Consider the following 13,657-nt stretch of genomic DNA (forward strand, 5'->3'; position numbering starts at 1 on the left):
CTATGTAGCAGCGGTCAGCAAAAGGTCGAGTCTGGACCAGACAAACCTGTGATCAACATGAGTATTTATCTACGCAATTGGGTCATCTCAGTCAACTCAATCCCGTTAGTCTGTTACAACAATCATGGGTTGCTGAAGACTTATTCTTCACGGCTCGAATTACATTCATCTGTAAAAAGCCAAAGGCACAACTGTATTTTCTCAGTAATGGTACAGTTTGATTAAATTCTATATTTCCTTACAAATGTCACAGCCAATTAATTCGACTCCGACCACTAGACCAGACGCACAACGTTGAAGTACTAAGATTGTGAAACTGTTCATAGTGCACCGAGTAACAGGTCATTCTTTCTTCTGCCTTTGAAGGTTGCGTATCAAATTTTCTTTAGCAGTGAAGTGTCAGTAGAGAAGTATTTCACGTGTCAGTTTGTGTCTTCAGACGTTTACGATTAAATTGCATTTGCGAATCTACCAACTAAGGTTGGACCAACATGTATACGATGACATAAGCCTTGATAGCATGGAATCAACTGCCAACCTCCGTCCATCACTATTTAGTGAAAGGTACAATACAAGATTTTCAATTTAACGTTGAACTAGGTTTTGAGTTTGAATATATATATTCCCAACTTGTCATCTCTGCGATGATATTTGACAGGTAAAAGAATAAAATACTTATAGAAAAACAAACGTTCAGCAGTGTGGTGTTAGATCGATTGAGGTACATGAAACTGAACTGCAAACCTAAAACAAGCTGCTATAGCATGAGCCGTCGAACAATAAAGATAAAACTGTGCAAGAACACTAAAATTACTGCAGTAGACCACTGGGCCACTCGTAACCCGATAACAAGATGAGAAACAGATACATTAATGTATGAACACAAAGATAGATGATTGAACTATGACTGTAAAATTTAACAAATTTCAACTTTCCAAACAGCTTAACTCAAACTTTGACACAGACCGTCTCTGTTTTTACGAGGCTCTGAAACAAACTACTGTTTATATGTTCCCATTTCAAAGATTTTACAGCCTCACACAAAATAAGGTTAATGCATATCACTTATTCACAATTGTCAATGGTGAATTGAACAATGCACGCACAACCATGTTTCTGAAACAGTTTATACTTAAGGTTAAAAAAAAGCAAAGTAAAGAAATTGTACCACGCTCTATCGTTTCGAATGGTGCCAACATAATTGCCGAATGCTATTGGCGCAAAAACGTGATGGTTGGATGTTCGAAACACATCACAGTACTTGAGGTATAAATGAATCAAAGAGCAATTACAGGTCTTTGTGTAGTTAAACTTGCAAAAGTATTACATCACCTTCGTACATTGGTTCGTTAACCGATGTCTCTGGAAGTGTTTTTAACACTATTTGTTGCAGAATAATCGATGCTAGCGATGTAACTCTCGGTGCACTAGACCGCCTCCGTGGTGTAGTGGTTAGAGCGTCCGCCCGGAGAGCGGAAGGTCGCGGCTTCGATCCCCGACCGCGTCATGCCAAAAGACGTTAAAATATGGTACTTGTTGGTCCCTGTCTGGCGCTCAGCATTAATGGGTACAACAAGGACTGGTCGTCTCAGAGTCAGTATAATGTGTCTGAGTGGGGTATTCATGCTTAACTGCGGCATGGTATCTCAGTGGGTTAGCACTATAAAACCAGCTTAAGTCTGGGCTAGTACAAGCAGCCACACAAACACATACACACGAAATATTCTCAAGAACGACGTAAAAACCCATATCACCTCGGTGCACTGAGTGCGTATTAAGCATCAGAACCTGTAGCATTGCCACTGAGGGTTGTTGTAGTAAACCGTGGTGATAAGAGACTGGTCATACATTACAGGGCTTGACATAGGGTAGAGTGACAACACAACACAGCGTTATATAAGAAAAGGGGTCATCAGAAAGATTTCAAGCTCACACTGCTCAAGTTAAAAAGGAAGGATCAAGCTTTTATGGGATCATTGAATCATATAGATGTTACATACACACACCTCTGCCATTAATGACCGGTCCCCAACAAAAGTACAATTATAACAAACGATCATGCAATACCCACTCCACAACCATAGGAGAAAACATGTTTTCGTTTCTAAAAACAAGAATACCCATACTGTAGAATTCAGGCTATTACACAAACGTAATAAAACATTAGAACCTAAAATATCATTAATGGGAACATATTATCATAAGGGCCTGTGCTCTCCATTGGACTGTGTCCAAGCCATTGATAAGCTGTGGAGTTCCGTGCCCTTGTTATCTCCAAGTATAAGATCCTTGCAGAGATATTTCACTTTGTGGACTAGACCTTGGCAGAAAATATGGATTATCAAAATGAGTCGAGGTGTCACAGACGTAACTGTCTCAGTTTTTCTTCAACTCTTAAAAGTTTCTTGTAGACAACTCGTAACACAAGAAAAACAGAATGTATACGAAAGAATGAGTTATTGTAACTCGGGTTGAGTGGAAGTATCTAGAAGTAAATACTTTGGTATGTAAACCAATGGTGATGTGATTGTGTGCGCTGATGTAGATGGTAGGATAACATTCGTTCATTGATTGAGTTAGATTGGTCAGATTCCTCTTTCAGCAGTACTCATGTTTTATCACTGCCTGTCATCTTGATGTTGGATCAAAAACTGAAATTACATATATTGCGCACTTGCTAATTCACTAACTCTCACATGCATGGTTGTGTGCTGAGAAACCTCGTACAATTGCGTATTCTCATCTGTCTCTACACGCCAAAGGGATGTATGTGTGCGTATGCAGTGAAGCTTCCTTGTAATTATAACGTGTTCGTTATACAGTTTTGATAAAATGAATCATATTATGAATAAAGTTTAAACGAGTGCCATGATATGCTAACACTGATTAGGTGCTAACGTATCACTACACCACGCTGCTCAAAAGTGCTACTATTAATCAACGTTTACAAACGAGGTCGGATCCTTATGTATGAGGGGCGGTGGGGTACCTTAGTGATTAAGGCGTTCACTCGTCACCTAGAAACATGGGCAAGGTGAACCCACGCACATCCACCTGAGGAACGCTCGTCTGTACAGTCCTGAGAGGTCGAGGCCAACCATGCCCATGATGATGATGATTATGATGATGATTATAATGATAAAGTTTTACCTCACCGTTTCTCCTGACCTCGTTTCCTATCCGTGTACACGCACAATCGTACAAAGATGACATCCACTTACTGTGAGTCTACACTTTAGATAAGAACTAATCGCGATTATGACGACGATCGTTAGGAAACTATCTATAAATATCCATACATCCTCGATTAATACGAATTTATTGAGTTGATATCTGGCTAAACTGCATTTAAGATGAAAGAAACATCCAACGACTGGCGACTAACGGTACGTGTAATGGAATCCTCTGGTACTTCAGTTCGAAGCTCGTCTCTCAGTCTCGTGAATTATAGTATCGACTGTTTTCCCTTAATGCTTTCTTAGATCTAACGTAGTAATTCACTGGAACCAGGAGAGAGGTTTTGGATGGATATACCTGATGCCCCTGTTGTTTCATAAGGAAATTAAATAATTGGTTTTACAGAGGAGACATGGCCCAATCTTGCATGAAACTCTTTAATGTCTAAGAGGAGGTCACATTTGTTGATTAGCTTCTTGGTGCATATTAAGCACCTTCATAAGACTAATGTTTTGTTTGTGGCCATAGTCTTGGCAGCTTGATAACAAGTTTCATATTCCCTTCAATTCATTTCGACAGACGCAGGATCTTGGTTCGCGGTAAATCATCCAAAAACAGTATTTACCTAGCATTTTTCTTCAGTATAACTTCCGCCTATTGAGAAATGTATCAGCTGAAACTAGTTTTGTGCTCAATGTTGTTGTAGGACACTGGGATGATGACATTTACCTGTATTCGGATGTAGTGCAAGCGCATAAGGATGATTGAAGAAATGTACATGGGATTTTGAAACAGCTCGGGAGCCAGAATTGAGGCCCCTTGAGCATACGTGTTTTGGTGTATATATTTAGGCACGGTGGGTCAGCCATGTAGCATAAACACAGTTTTTCAAAGTGCGAGTTCGAAATGTGAAATTCTTGTTTTGTTTGTTTTCTTTAAGAAACACTAATTCAATGCTTCGATGTTGATACTTAAGTAAAGAGTAGTACACAGGTCTGTAAAATATAGACAGGTAGACCACAATTTTCACGATTGTGTGAAACATGAAAACGTGCAACTTGATCTCACTTATGCAGATTCGGAAAAGAATTCAACATGAATCATGAATAACATAATCGTTTTGGGGTCATTTTGGGGTGTCAGTGGCTCTCGAGAAGCAAACCGATTTCACTTGAGCCAGTAGTGTTTGTGAGATACAGTCGTACCAAAACTTTATGACATTCCAGCACAGTATAGTTAGCAATGGTTAAAGGGTTGGAAGGAAATATTCTTGTATCAGTTTTTGTTTTATTCATTTTGGCCATGATCGACGCTAACTGTCACGAAGAAGTTCATTTCATTTTATAATAAAAAGTCGAAAATGCTCCGAATTCCTGCTGCATTAATCAATACTATTACCCACGTACTCAGATGTGTAATATTTATATCCATACTTGCGAGGTTTGTCGGTCAATCAGCTTAGATTCTGTCTTATAGGATATACAAACAGGCACTTCTGCACACAGGTGTATTGATCGACGTCGTGAGTGAGTGAGTGAGTATTGTTTTACGCCGCGTTTAGCAGTATTCCAGCAATATCACGGCGGGGACACCAGAAATGGGTCGACGTCATGTAAGTAATAGGATGAAGTATTTATGTTCTACTCAGGGTATACAATCCACTTTGGTGAAGATATCATGATGGGCATTGAACATGCAGGAAATATGCTTTTGACTCGTCTAACGAATCACCGACTGACACGTTCTTTACTGGTCACCGTGATGATGTCAGCTTCAGGCTTCATTGTACAGGAAGTCGTGCATGGAAATGGATTCAATTGACATGTAGCATGTTTAAGGATGGTGTGTTACTTCCACGGATCTATGTTTATAGCCTTTTTTGTATTGTTCTTCGGAGATATGAAGGTAAATTGAAGAAACTGTATGTCCTATGTACCATCAAATACCCAACGCTGTATATAAATGTACCAAGGCTATCAAATACTTCCTCATATAGAGTCAGATTTCAGTGAAAGAACAATTCAGTTCACGCAAGTCCCACTTCACAAATCTGCCTTTGTTGGGCAAATTTTGGAAGAATGCAGGGTCGGACAAGAAAAAAATAATATTTTTATTTAAATTATATCATTGTTTATATTTCCTTTCCAATTAATTGGAATAAGCCACAAACCGCTTGGAGTACTTTAGTGATTAAATAGATAGTACACCTTATAGATGCATCTCTAGCTTTGAGTGACCGTTCATTAGGCGTACATGTTATGATTTGCTAATGCAGGGAAAACAATTTGTTGTCATTCCTTTGTGATTACCAGGATGGGGGATAAATATGAAAATCTTTAAACAGGATTTTTCTTCTCAACATTCTTGATTATTTAGCGCCAACGGATCCGTAAACCATCTCAAACGCCTCCAGGCAATGTTGCCATTTATCCCCATATAAAATCTCGTAACTCAATTAAACCACGCACTAGCATGTCTTCCTGAGTTAAGAAAACGTCCATAAATCGTTCCTGAAACAAGCACTATCTGATGATGTCAGCGTAAAAAGGTTGACATTTATTCCTCTTTACATGCTAAACTGTTTTCGCAAGTTCCTGCTTCCATGTCATGTTGTGTGAGAGAAATGTGCAAAGTGAACATTTTTTACGATATTGTTTTCAGAAATTCACTAACATGCAGATGTGTTTAAAACTGGAAATGAGTGATATTTCCAGAAGTTTGTATTTATTCCCAACTTAATGATGACCAAGGTTAGTAAGCACATCTGCATGTCAATAGTTCTAACTGGTGCTAACTGATCAGTTGAGGCCATATAGCATCACAATGCTTCATCTTTGACAAAACTGACGATGTAATGGAACCGATTATTTTTGACGTCACAACATGATATTATACTGAAAGGCAAAAGCAGCGTCGCAATATTGGAAATGACATTTAAGTATCAATGGAATAATTGAACCTATTAGTTATAAAATATACGCCACTGAAATGCAATACCGACTTTCATCAGAGAAGATAATCCCTCTCCATTGTCTCCCACGCCAGTTTTGCCGTTGTTGTGCCCACTGGAGACGTTCCCGGCGGTGACGTCGGGTGAATATTGGTCTCCTGGCAGGACGTCGACAAAACAGGTTCCTGGCTCGGAGACGTCACCGAATGGTTCGGTCACTGACTGGTCGCTGGTGGTTTCCTATGGTCACCCGAGCTGTTTCTGTGGCCCTTGCGAATCGGTCTTGCACGTGTTGATGGACGATATGACGGTCCTGGCGACGTGTTGTTACACGGGTTTGACCACTACGTGGACGGTTATCAGTGCTGTTAGTGGCGTTGTATCGCTCTCTAAGACGTGCTATCGTTCGTACGTTGCAATTGAAGTCATTAGCAATGACTCGAGCACGTTGACCAGCATGTAGACGTCCAATGGCTTGTTGTCGTTGATCTCTCGTTAACCTAGCCATAGCTGCTGTGTTAAGAAAACAAGTGACTGATTGCCATTCAAGCCGGAAATTTATGCCTGAATGCATGCATGATGCACGTGCATCTCGATTTCAGTGTTGTGTTTGTGCGAACTCTTCCCTCTCCTCAGACAGAAACATTTCTATCCTCAATCTCAAACAATACTTTATTGGGCAAAAACAGGCTATACGACCACGATGCATGTTTCCTCAAACTTGACTTATTGTGTATATTTAAAAATTACTAGGTTCAAATACTCCATTGATACTCAAATGTCATTTCCAATATTACGACGTTAAAATATATCAATCAATCAATCAATCTTTATTTCAGTACTTAAAAAGGCCACAGGCCTGTAGTACATTTAGAGTTTACATGAGTAGATAGAAGTCATTTATAAATTCTTTTCTGCAACAATACTTTTTCTTAATCTCATAGCGAAATAGATGTACATTGCCAGATTCTGTAATATTGATGTGGTAGTATCTGTTAATAGTGAAATTAATGTTCTTACACTTGGATGCTTATAATAGTATGGCTTTAAGTAGTTCGTTCGTAGAGTCGTATAAACAGGACAGATTAGAAGGAAATGTAGTTCATCCTCAACAGTACTCATATTACATAACTGACATATTCTGTTTTCTCTTTGTATACCTGCATACCTGCCAGTTTCAATAAATAATTCATGGGAAGAGCAACGAAAACGAGAGAGAGCTATACGGAACTTCTTTACGCCGATTTTTGCTAAATAGTCTTCAAAACGTATGTCCGATTTCCATTGATTATAGTATAAACATTTTGTGGATAGAAGTAGTGATTCCGACCAAGACTGGAAATAGATATCTTTCATTCTTTGTGTAAATGATATGATAAAATTGGTATGCAACTGAACATTGTGATCACACCACACATAACCATAACCAGTTTTGTACAACAACTCCCTAATATCACTCACCCAATTTCTTTTCCCATTTTCGTCATACAATTTCATCATATCATAACATTTTTCGGAAACCTATGGCATGGCATATGCAGTAATCTTACCCAATACTTTATGGCTTTAATGGAAGAGTATATAAACAAGGGGAATCTACCTAATTCTCCGTAAACCATCCTATTACATGTGTTCGGTTTTACACCAAGAAACTTTTGCATGCATATAAATGAACTCTTTCAATACTGTCATATTGTTGTAATCCCCATATTTCAGAGCCATATAGAAGTATTGGACTTATCTTCATATCGAATATTTTAAAGAATGTGTTAAAGGACATTTCACCCAACGATCTCATATTTTTACAAACACCGATTAAGATTTTCAAGGCTTGTGCTGACGCTTGTTTTGTGTGTTTTGGACCAGGAAAGGCTATTACAAAAATATACACCAAGATACTTATAAACACTGGGTAGTTTTGAGTAGTTGCCCTTTATAATACCATTTTTCTAATTTAGAGAGCTTTCCACCTTTCTTAAAGACGATAATTTTGGTTTTGTCTCTGTTTACACACAATTTATATTGGTCAGAAAATTTGTCTAATTCATCTATTTGTTTCTGTAAACCGCTAACAGTACTAGAGAATAGTACAATATCATCGGCAAAGAGTAGCAGAAATAGTTGTATTGTATCTGGGTGTAGTTGAATCCCATTCGTACATGTGTCACATATTTGTATTGCTAATTCATTAATGAAAAACGTAAAAAGGAAAGGGCTTAAAATACAGCCTTGTCTAACACCTAGTTCACTAATGAAAGGTTCAGATAATTCATGCTGATTCCTTACACACACTTTAACATTTTCGTATATACTCTTCAACATTTTATTCATTTTACTACTAAGACCGTGCGATTGTAGAAGTCTCCATAGTTTATCCCGCTGCACAGAATCGAAAGCCTTTGCAAAATCAACGAATAGTGCGTAGAACTTTCCACCTTTTGACTCGGGTGAGGGTCGAGTGTTATCTGGCTCAACGTGGATCCTCTAAATCTATAAATACAGTTTGCATACGGACGAATAACTGCATGATGAGGTGTTTCATGTCGACTCAGGATTTAACATTACTGAAGACATCAACATCACCGTAATGAGACAGGGAGCCAACAACGTGCTCGACTGAATACAAGTACACAAGTCCTTGCTCGGGATTAATATGAAGCGTGTTTATCAGTTTATACTCCAGTCTCCACGAGAAGGTCATTTCCCGTAGATATAATGCATTTCCAAATGTACTGAACTCCAAACTCATTGGTCCCGTTGACGGATATATGTCGGAAGGGGAAGAGATTTGGAATAAAATTTGGCGTACTGTTTCAAGTGCAAACGGATGCCAATTTGTAAATATGTACGACACGCTGCACTCAGTGTCCAGTGAGCATGTCAAACGATTTATTTAAAGCGACGCGTGACAATAAATAGTTATGAGACTGCATTTGAGCATTTGGTAGTAATTTAGACTTACTCTTCATGATGCCCAAAGGGCCGTTTGATTGGACTTGATCTGGGCAAATATTGATCAGACTGCCTTTGTGTGTATACATTGCCTGCTGGCATTTGATGCACAATAGAAAAGGGATACACATGTCAACGAGCGATGGAACAGGAGAGGCGTTTCGTGCGTTGATACATTAAATCAGAATTCAGTGTTATCACTTCACGCAGTTTATTTTTTCCATTTTGATATCAATTCTACCTTTCCGATACAATCACAGTTAAATTATGTCATAGTTTGAAACACAATCGTTCAAATCTGACATCTCAGATAAATCTTGACAAATAAAACGGCGAGAGTCTCCTAAAACAGAGGAATACATGTACCAAAAGTTGAAACATAAGTACTGCATATCGATGTGCTATTGTCATTCAGATACTCGAAGTGAAAACTTCATAACAAACATAGTTATATTGCAAACGTAGCTTTGTAGTATAAGGCTATGCGTACTCGAATCGACCTGACTGCATCTTGATTTTACTCATGAAACCTACGTTAACTCGCTTGAGGCCACTAGACCAGACGTGCTTTCAGAAGATGGGCTTTGGAAACCGAGTTCCTCCATATTGATTTTTCATCTTTGAAAGGTTGTATATGAAATTTCTGAGTCCATGGAGACAAATCCATTGAAACTGTCTGTATTATAGATGTGGGCGTTTCATAACAAAGACGGTAAAGGATTAGTAGAAAGGTGACGTCTTACGAATCCATGGCATCTCTATGTGGATGATTTTATCAGGAACCTTTGACCCGACATGTACTACTACAACAGCTTAAGCCTTGGTCGACTGGATTCAACTGGTAGGCTTCTTCTACTAGGTCATCGCCCTTAAAGGTACAATAAAAGGTTTTCTCGGTTTTGTGAAGGAAAATATATTTCAATCTGACATTTGTTACTTCTGCAAAGATATTTGGCATGTAGAAAAGTGAAATCCAATCAGGAAGAAGATTGTCATCAGAATGTGGGAAACAGGTCAATTAAGAAAGTCTTCATTGCAGCTGCTTATTATTTCAATGAACCTGAAACGTCAATATCGTAACATCACTGGCGACTGTCTTAAATGAATGAGAACGTAGCCGAGTTGATATTTTCCGTTCTTGTGTGTTGGTTAGCTTCCAATTCAGCACCACTCCATCTACAGGACGACAGCATATTGACGGTGGCCAAAAGGCACCACACAAACCAGTGATTGATATTTAGAGCAAAGTCACACGGCGTAGTGATACGATGGCGCGGAATCAACCAACTCTGACTTAGACACTTCATCAGTGAGCAACCTGTCATGCATGCAAATGTCAAATGGGACCCCCTCCAATACATGATCCTGCAAGATGCATCTATATTAGTAGTATTCAGGCGACGACAGGTGATGACTTCAATGAATGTGTAAGTGAGTTAGATGGGTTAAGTGCTGTTTTGAACAATGTTTAGTGTATATCACTGTATGATGTTTGAGGAAAGGACAAAGTGGTAGGAATTAACGGACACCACGAGGATGGTATGTTCTTCATAACGAATGCCACAATCAACAACACAAATGATGCACAAACGGAGGCAGCTTTGCGCTGTGAGTTACCGTCTTTGAAAATACATGGCGGCTCCTGTCGCAAACGTTTTGTATGACGCTGTCAGATCAATCGAGGGCGATGAGGCCAACCGATGTAGCGCTGGCAATTTGAACTATAAAGATTAAACTCGAACACTTCAATGACTGCAGTAGACCATTGGGCCACTCGTAACACAATATCAGGATGCTAAACAGACATTAACTTATCAACACAACGGTAGATGTTTGAACAATAACCGTGTAATTTAACAGATTTCAACGTTCCTACAAGTTTTACCCAAACTATAAACAGTCTCTATTTTTATGAGCGTCCGAAACCAAAGCATACGTGTGCTGTTTAAATGTCCCGCTTTGGATGATTTTACCGACCTCACATAAATTTAGCGCTATCCATTTTACCTACTCACAATGGTTGATGTTGAATTGAACAAAGCACGCACAGCCATGCTTCTAAAACAGTCAGTATATATAGTGTCTTATACATTAAGTAACAATTACCCTGTAGATTTAACGCTTGTAAGTCAAATTGAAACGATCGTTCGTTGCTTCAGCAACGAAATTGCACAATATACTATCATTACGAGTGGTGCCAACATAATTGCCGAAAGCTATGGGAGCTAAAAACGATGGCTCGATGTTGGAAACTCAACGTTCATCACAGTACACGAGGTATAAATGACTGAAGAAACAATCTGAGGTCCTTGTGTAGTCAAACTTTTAAAAGAATTATAACGCCTACATAATTATTCGCCACATGGCAATATGGGTTCGTTAACCAAGACCCCCTTTCTCGGTGTGTTCCAGAAAAATCGATGCAACGATGTAATTTTAGGTTTTCCACTGAGTGCCTGTTAAGTTTCACCTGTGACAGCAAATTCTGTAACCCTGGCTTTGCTCTTCACCACGGTGAGTACGGATCATTCATATATGTTAGGGGATGCAGCATGAGGGAGGGGGTTGCAAAGAACACAGTCCAAGCAAAGAGGTTTCACCTTTGAATGTTACAGAGGGACTTATCATGTTTTAGTACCTGTTTAGATTCACCTGTGAGAGCAAACGCTGTAACTTTGGTTTGGCTCGTCAGCATTGTGATAAGGGACCGGTCCTTTATTTTAGGGGGTGGAGGAATGAGAAGGGGCGGACAAAATTATAGAACGTCATAAGTTCATATGTATACTTATTTATAAAACTGCCAGCGAAGGACAGTATAACGACTAGAACCACACAAATCGAATAAAACTAGTTTGGGTCAGTGTAAAATGATTAATTATTTCAAAACAACACAATATAAAATCGGGCTATAGATTGCCAACAACTGAAGGTAGATCACCACACTAGGGACCATGGGGACTTACAGTACATTTGCTTCCTGCATGGGCCCTAGCTGGATTTACACCATCCCCTTAGCCGCTGGCTATGGAAGGGAAATTTAGCCATAATTTAAAATAACAAATATTCTACGGTTAAAAAGCATGGTTGAGCTCAATTGACTTTGAAAGTTTTAGGACTTACGTATCCTCCCAGGAGGACAATCATTTTACGATACTTTAACCCCCTTTGAGTATACAGCCACTAACAATCGCAGTTTGCTAATTTATACTACCATTGATAATAAAATGACATTTATCTATTTACAAAACATATTGTTCAAAGTGTATCTAATAATTCAATTTCTTTTAAAAATTCGATAATTAAATGAGAATTTACATTATAAAAAAGATCCTTCATTGTTTTGACACTGGAATATTTATCCCTTGTGATGGAAAAATCAATACAGTCAAGCAGAACATGCTTGACTGTGATTCCCTCATCACAAGGGATGCAAAGTGCAGGATCCTCACCTTTAAGTAAATACTCATATGTGTATCGAGAATACGGCCAATACGGCATCGTCTTAGAATGCCCTCTTCAAATCTGGACTGACAACCCATGTAGGTGTAACCGATTGTTGGGTGTCCCACTTCTTCTACGTAAGATCCCGGATGCAACTTCTTATAACTGGTTTATAATCACTGTAAGGTTTCAGAAGAGGTGTCACAGATTTGTTGAGAGCGGTCTTTGCAGTAGAATCGGCCACTGTGTTACCAGTGATTCCAACATGGCTAGGCAACCAACAAAAGACATGATAAAAGATGTTATGTTGGCCGGTAGCAAGATCATTTTGCAATTACGGTATTTCAATTAAAAGTGGATGTTTATATGACATATTGTTAATAGCCTGAAGGCAAGAAAGGGAATCTGAAAAAAATATTAATTGTATATATTTGGATTGTTGTTGTTTTAATATATATATACATATACTGACACACATTGAAAACGCAAAACCAAATTCAAATGAGGAAAACTTAACAAACAACAATACTTGGATGAAAATTGTTCTACAAATATGTTGAGAATTTCATTGTGCTTCATTTTCATAAAAAATGATTGCAAGAGTTCCGCCAATATGACTGACACGTCAAGCGTCACACACAGACCCCCCTTACGTCCGTCAGTAGCGAGTGTGACCTCCCTGAGCCTGTACACATGCACGGAGTCGACGTGGCATGGATTCGCACAAACGTCGAACAGGTGCTTGGGGATGTGCTGCCACTACTGTTGTAAAGCCAGGGTCAACTCAGCGACGTTGTTTGGCTGACGTTGACGTTGCCATTGATGAATCCGGCGACCAAGCTCATGTTCATGTTGCTGCCTGTAGACGCATTGTCTGCCATCTGCAAATGACACACAGAACCTGGACCCATTGAAAAACACCCACTGGTTGGAGATTCATGGTGGTTGGAGGCTATGTTGCTGTGCAAACAGGAGTCTGTTGACTCGATGACGTTGCGTAATGACGTTTCCCGATATGGCCCCTTAGTGCCACAGCCTGCAGACGTCAAATGACTGTCATTGCGCTGATGTGGCGTCCTTTACGTCCTACGGTGTTTCGAGGTGAGTTTGCAGCTGTCTGAAAGCGGTTTCTTTGGT

General features: G+C 39.2%; 1 long non-coding RNA gene across 1 annotated transcript; it reads right to left on the bottom strand.

Moving 5' to 3' along the window:
* Positions 1–585: 585 nt before the first annotated feature.
* LOC124269600 lies at positions 586–13,262 on the bottom strand. The gene is made up of 3 exons (XR_006896550.1): positions 12,983–13,262; positions 922–930; positions 586–596 (listed from the first exon to the last, which is right to left on the bottom strand). It is a non-coding gene; the product is annotated as an uncharacterized LOC124269600 (long non-coding RNA).
* Between the last annotated feature and the right edge of the window lie 395 nt (positions 13,263–13,657).

This window comes from Haliotis rubra, unplaced genomic scaffold (genome assembly GCF_003918875.1).
Source record: "Haliotis rubra isolate DU_JTF1 unplaced genomic scaffold, ASM391887v1 Scf146, whole genome shotgun sequence".
In the NCBI taxonomy this organism is placed as follows: domain Eukaryota; kingdom Metazoa; phylum Mollusca; class Gastropoda; order Lepetellida; family Haliotidae; genus Haliotis; species Haliotis rubra.